The following is a 6,910-nucleotide window of genomic DNA, read 5'->3' as shown; positions in this document are numbered from 1 at the left end:
TAAACATGCATAATACAGATTTGTGAGAGGTACATATATCTTATAAGATATATCTTGTATATAAATGTATCTTACGAGTAAGTGACAAAATGATTTTGCAGCATGCCTCCGCTTTCACGGCTGACTGTATCAAAGTTAACTTTGAAAGACAAAAACAAGTCAGAAAGAGCTGTCTGAAGAGTGTGTGGAGAAGAGTGGCCTTCCTGTCTCCCTGGTACTGGGTGAGTGGCCAGTGATCATAGACCAAAAAGCCATGGGGCTTTCGTCAGCCCCAGCTCCCTATTTCCCTTCTCACCCCTCCCTCCTTTGCCTCGCTAAAGGACTACCCAGCACCAGAGCCTGGATTTTATAGTGAAAATAACTTAATGAGTTAGAAAGGGGTCAGAGAGGAAATCATGTTGTTTACCATACAGCATCTCACCAACACAGTGGTACACACACACACACACACACACACACACACACACACGAGACTAGCTATTTATTTAGGTATAGTCTCCCTGAAAGGGTGGAACTTTGGCACGTTCACTGCAGGCTTCTTGTTACCACACATGTGTGATCCCGGTTATACCGAGGGTATCCAGCTCGAGTACTTCCATACTGTGGGTCTCTAAAGGACCAAGCTTCCTGCCCCAGCACGTAGAGGAGGGATCACAAACAGGCAGGCTGCCAGCCAAACCCAATGCACAGATAGGTGTTTTTTAAAAATTTTGAATTAGTGACTGTAATAGTTAATTTTACGTGTCAACTCAGCTAGGCTATGGTGCTTATTTGGTCAAACACTAATCTAGATTTTGCTGTGAAGATATTTGGTAGATGTGATTAACACCTACAATCATTTTTTAAATATATCTTTTAAGTAGTCTCCATCTCCAACGTGGGGCTTGAACTCACAACCCCAAGATCAAGGGTCGCATGCCCTACCGACTGAGCCCGCCAGGCCCCCCAACATCTGTGATCATTTTAAGTGAAGATTACCCTCAATGATGTAGGTGGGCCTCATCTAATAAACTGAAGGCCTTGAGAGCAAACTCTGAGGTTTCCTGGAGAAGGAATTCTGCCCCAGAACTGTAATATAAAAATATTGCCCAAGTTTCCAGCCTGCTGGCCTGCCAGAAGCATTTCAGCCTCACCAGCACCCCCCATCACCTGAGCCAACTCCTTAAGATAAATTTCTCTCTCTCTCTGTACACACACACACACACACGTATTTGTGATATTTCCCAACTTCCATTGCAATTAACTGTGACCATGGGGTTAGGTTCTCACCCAGATGTAAGCAGATGTGCTTTGTGGCAGCTTCCTTAAAAGACACATACCTTGTGTCCTCTTCTTTCTCCAGCCAATCCTCCATCCTGCTTCCTGAAACAGGCTGCTAGAGCTCTAGCTGCCAGACGGGGTCATGGAGATAAAGGCACAGCCTAGGAATGATAGAGCAGAAACCTGTAAAGAACCCGGATCCCTGATCACCATGGAGCTGCTGGATTGTTCTCAACTGCCTCTCACAAGAGAAAAACATTCCTATCTAATTTACCCTAGATGCTGTTTTGGATTTTCTGTTATAGTTAGTGGAATGTAATCCTAATTCAAAAACCAGGAAATTTTGCATAAAAAATCTGCATCGTTTTCCACAAGAACATTCTCAAATTGGTGTAGTCCACAAAGGAAGGTGTTTCTGATGCTGGTGGAAGTGAGGCATTCCTTCACCCTTGAGATGCCACATTAGTAGCGGTCCTGCAGGCTTGCCTGTGGTCGGAGGGACAGGTCTCAGTGTCCACAGATTTTTCATGGCATGGCTTTCAAGCTCTGCTGTCAAGGCAGGACAGGAGAGAAACACAGGATCTTCCATTCCCTGGCTATGAACCTATTTCTCATTTATTTCATCTAGTCAAATAAATTTGTATTCCTTTAGTCCACACAATTTTGACCTAATATCTTACTAATACTCAAATTTTTTAGTGAAAGAGCATTGCCCCCACCCAATTTCCAAACGGCTCTCTGCCCTGGATAGCATCACCAAACTTCTTCTATTAACTTGACAATGGAGGGAGTTGGGCCTGAGAGGATGTCCCTAATCTGGGGCAGGGGCTGAGGGGTAGAGGCTGGAGTCTCAGTCACTGTCAGGCTTAAATGGACCAGGCAATCATTTGGGGAGAAGGGGTATTCTGGGTTGAAGAGTTCTTGGTGAGTTAAAGGCTGATTCTTGTCTTTGGCTGTGAATGAACTCAGGCCACTAGGATGTAAGCAGAAAGTAGGATGAACTCTGTCTCTCAGAATCAGGCCAAAGACAAAGAAGGCGTAGAAGACCCTTCAGAGCTGCTCAGGCCATGTGGGAGGAACGTATGAGTGTGGAATGAGGCTGACCTTCAAAGATGAAGCTATGACAAGATCAAAAATCTGTGTTTCTGAGACATATGTCTATGTCTAGATTTGTCTTTGTCTTTTCAAACACTTAATTTCATTAAACTAATGTTTCATTCATATCAGAGAGTGTTCTATGGCCAGGCACTATTTTAGACCTTGGAAATACAATGAGCAAAACAGGTAGGATTTCTGCCCTGATGGAGCTTACGTTTTGGTTGACGAATACAAATAATAAATATAATGAGTAAACAATTAGAAAATCAAGATAAGTTCATATAGTAATAAGTACTATGAAAAAATGAAAAAGCTAAGAAAAAAAAAAGAAGAAGAAGGTGAGACAGAGTGACTGGTGGAGGGGAGGGAGAGGTCTACCTACTTCAGATGGATGGACAGGAAGGTCTCCCTCGAGGAGGTGATATTTACCCTACGTGACCAGAAGATCTGAAGAAGGAGTGACCCAAGAAGAGTAACAAGTACTGGACAAAGGTCTTGAGGTTGAAACAGGCTTGGTTGGACATGGCACATGAGGTAGAGAAAGCCAAGGGATGAAGTCACACAGAAGGCAGGGGTTAGATGACACAGAACTTTAATTCAGAGAGAGAGGGACTTTGGACTTTATTCTAAGGGCATTTAGAAGCCATTAAATAATGTTAAGCAGGGGAATGAAATGACTTGTTTCCATTTTGAAAGCTCACCTGGCTGTTGGTTAGATTACATATTGGCAAGAGCAGAAGCAGGGAGGCTATTACATTAAAAGTCTCTTTTAAGAGTCTGGGTGAGAAATAACACCTACTTTGGACAAGGGGGTTACTTTGGACAAGGAGCTAGAAGGAGGTGAACAGACTCAGGATCTATTTTAGAGGCAGAGACAACAGAACTTGCTAATGGATTGAATGTGAGGTAGGAGGAAATTAGTGGAATCTAACAGGGAGGTGCTGGTTCCATTTACTGAGATGGGAAGACTGGGAAAGGAACAGGTCTTTGGAAGGAAATCAAGAGACCTGTTTTGATCATGCTTTGTTTGAAATGCCTGTGATACACCCAGATGGAGACAGCAAGCAGATAGCTTGAGAAGTGGGAATGAAGCAGGTCGTTGGTGGTCTTCCTGAATTGTCAGCCTGTTTGCAGAAATCTAGGAAAGTCTGAGAATGGGCCTGGAAGGGCATCCCTCTTTCCTCTGGACCAGTGGAGGTCCCCTACAAGGCCCAGATCCCTATCATCTGAAGGGTTTGGCATGCCCGTGGGTAGCAGGATGCTTCATTTCACATAGTGGAAATGCGTCAAGAGTCGAGGAGGTCAAGCAAGTTGTAAATTGTTATTTGTCATTTACCTACATATCAATTTGCCAAGTGCCTTCTCTTTAATTTTGAGTAATCTTCAGCTGACTCTTGGCATGAAGTTTCTGGTTTCTGCTTCTTTCTCATCACTCCCTGTTCTGGCTTCTCTAGCCAGCCTTTACTCTGTGGACTGTTTAAAGTAAAAAGCTTTAATCCACCCCTTGATGATTTGGGAGTGCAGGAGAGTTCTCTAAAGGAGCAGGAAATAGCTTGCCTCTTCACTACTTTTGAAAAGCTGAGGGGGAAAACAAAGTGTGAGACAGGTGGTTATGCTGGAAGGAGGGACTTTAGGTCTGGTAGCCAGGTGTGCTGGGCTAATACTGAATTCTAGAATCAAAACCTGTCTCCATCCACTTGCAAGCAGCACTGAGCTCAGAGCAGACAGGCTTCCCCGCCCCTGCCGCCCCCCACCCCGGGGAGGGGAGGAGCAGAGATAATTCTCCCTGTGGGCTGCATCTCCTCAGAGGAAAAAGAAGGCAGAGCTAAACCCAGTATACTAGATTACTCTGCCAAATTTAGTTTATAAGATCAGTGGTAAAATGGTTACATCTCTGAGAGAGCCAGGAAACAGTCCTCCCCATGGGAACCTGGAGCAGAGAGAGGGCATTTTCCTCTGACGGATAATGGAAATGTTCACCATTAATTGGTTCGTTTTATATATTTCGATTTTCAGTGAGTATGGTACAGTTAAATTCGACAAAGAGGTATCAAGCACAATTCTGCCACTTATTAGCTGTGTAATTTTGGGAAAGTTTCTTGACCTACGTCTCACATTTCTCATTTGTAAAAATGAGGATACTGGTACCTACCTTGTAAGATCATTCATGAAACATATTCAGCGCACTGCCTGGATCAGAATAAGCACTCGATAGTGACTTATTACTACTATTATTACTGTAATGATGGCTACCACTATTACCACGTTAGGAAAATCTGCTAGGTGCTAGGGATATAGAGATAAAAGACATCTTACCGTCTAGAAACTCAAGACTCAGGAAGGAGGTAGGAATCAAAAAACATTAAAAGACAGTGTAACACATATGTGGTAGGGTTTCTTCACCAGAAGGATGCCTGCCAGTGATAGACTGTAGTGAGACTCTATGTATGTAGGCCGGGACAAAAAAAACAAAAAAACCTACAAAACATCTTGGAATTGTTGAGTCTCTCACATCCTTACTGGATAGGGGGTCAAGTAAGTAGCTCCATTTGTTTGCCAAGAAATGTTTCAGGAAATCTATGTTTTTAGACTTTTTTTTTTTTTTAAAGGGAGGTAATCACCAGTGAGGTTAGAGCAATGATGGCTGTAAATCCTCAGAGTGGGGAAGCCAGGGTTCTGATTAGCCCCCCTGATCATGCAAAGAACTCATTACTTTGAAATCTGACACCTGGGGCCTAAACTGGCAGAGCTTGAGGTCCATGGGATTCAGGTGACACTGGGACAGGCTGGACGGGCCCTACTCAGGCTCAGATTCTGACACTGCACTGACCCTGCTGGGCAGGTTCCCCATGAGGACAAGGTGTTGTCTGTTTACTTTAGTTCTGTAAATAGCTTTGCTGTCTTACCCCTGAGCCACCTCACATGCAGCAGCTATGCCTAGGCTTCCTGTAGCTGTAATCCATTAATCCTCACTGCCTTATCTCGCTGAGAATTTGGCCAGGAGCACTTCCCGTTAGAGAGTTCTGGAGTGTGGGCAGCTCCCCCCAGAAAATAAGCCAAGCACCTTCCAGGAATCAGGGACACATGGCCAGTTTTGCCACATTTACCCTTCTGCCTCAGCCATTAGACTGAGTCACAGGACTCCCTTTCAGGTACCTCTCAAGCACAGAAAATTCTGTATGCATTAAGGAGAGGGCATTGGAAGTAGGAGAGTTTGGACTTCTGGGTATCTATGACTGGTCTGTGAGGGCTCGAGCATTTACACTTTAGGGATAAACTGAGAGGCACAACACTTGTACCCCAAACTACGTAGGAGGCATCCTGGTTACTTACGTGCCAAGAGAAGTGTGCATGACCTACAGCAGCACGATGCCAGGGATGATGAATTCTGTCAGAGGAGGTGTTGGAGGAAGACTTCTGAGAGGTCAGGCCTGAACAGGTTTTAGAAGTATGAGTAGGAGTTTAGAGCGGTAGAACAGAGGAAGTTAATCAGACAGGAAGAACAGCATGCACAAAAACTTTACTACCTGACGACAGAACGTGGTATCCTCAGTGAACTCAACGTAGGTTTGCCCACCTTGCCACAAATTGTTTTGGTGGATTCATTTCTTGTTCCATTATTTAATAGATAACTTCCATAGCTCTTCACAAAGTACAAGTTTAATGTAAATGCATTTATGTTAAGTATTTAGATTATTGCTTGGCACATGGTTAGCACTCTTAGTCAAATTTCTGATAACTAAATAGCTCGACTTTTTTTGTATAAGATGCGCAAATACTTTCAAGCCCAACCAACAACCGTCCTTTCCTGTTTTCTACTCTTCAAAAATCCTTCAAAAATCCTAAACACTCAATTTCTTTTATTATTATTATTAATTATTATTATTATTGATAGAGGGAGAAGGAGAGAGGGAATCTTAAGCAGCTTGGAGCCCCACCAGAGGCTGGATCTCCGGACCCTGAGGTCATGACCTGAGACACAATCAAGAGTTGGATGCTGACACTGAGCCACCCGAGCACCCCCAAACACTTAATTTCAAAAGCCAAACATGTTAAGAGACCAGTCTAAGATAGGTGCAGTATAAAACATCCAAAATAGAAATGCTTCAAATGTTTCTGGTCTGAGGATAATTATAGGCAAACAAGTAATATCTAAAACAAGTTTTGAGGATTTTCGTGTGTTATTTCCGAAGTCCCATTTCAGAAATTTGTTTTAAACACTCGCATTTGACTCTCCAAGAACACCGCCCTCAATAGATGGCCGCACGTTCAAGGCGGCACCGAGAATCGTGAGGAAGCGCGGAACTCGGCTAGGTGTAGCGGATCCCACAACGAGTGCCACGTAACCACCGCGCTCCAACTAATTTGACATCTAGGACAGGCTACGGGCAGCGTAGACCGGCCCGGATATGAGGGCAGAAGACTCGGGTGGGAGCAGAAGCAAAGCACCGTGCTGTCCCGCGCGGGTGGACAGACACCGGGGAGGAAGGAGCGCATGGAGCGCGAAAAGGATGCGAGGAAAGGAACGTCACGCGCCGCCCGGTACCTCCCA

The 6,910-nt window shown here is 44.4% G+C and overlaps 1 long non-coding RNA gene across 1 annotated transcript; it reads right to left on the bottom strand.

Moving 5' to 3' along the window:
* Positions 1-444: 444 nt before the first annotated feature.
* LOC103672742 lies at positions 445-6,175 on the bottom strand. The gene is made up of 3 exons (XR_571236.2): positions 5,886-6,175; positions 5,692-5,789; positions 445-1,421 (listed from the first exon to the last, which is right to left on the bottom strand). It is a non-coding gene; the product is annotated as an uncharacterized LOC103672742 (long non-coding RNA).
* Positions 6,176-6,910: the final 735 nt, after the last annotated feature.

The sequence above is a fragment of the Ursus maritimus genome, unplaced genomic scaffold, assembly GCF_017311325.1.
Source record: "Ursus maritimus isolate PB19 unplaced genomic scaffold, ASM1731132v1 scaffold_8, whole genome shotgun sequence".
Lineage (NCBI taxonomy): Eukaryota > Metazoa > Chordata > Mammalia > Carnivora > Ursidae > Ursus > Ursus maritimus.
This window is presented reverse-complemented; position numbering and strand designations above follow the sequence as displayed.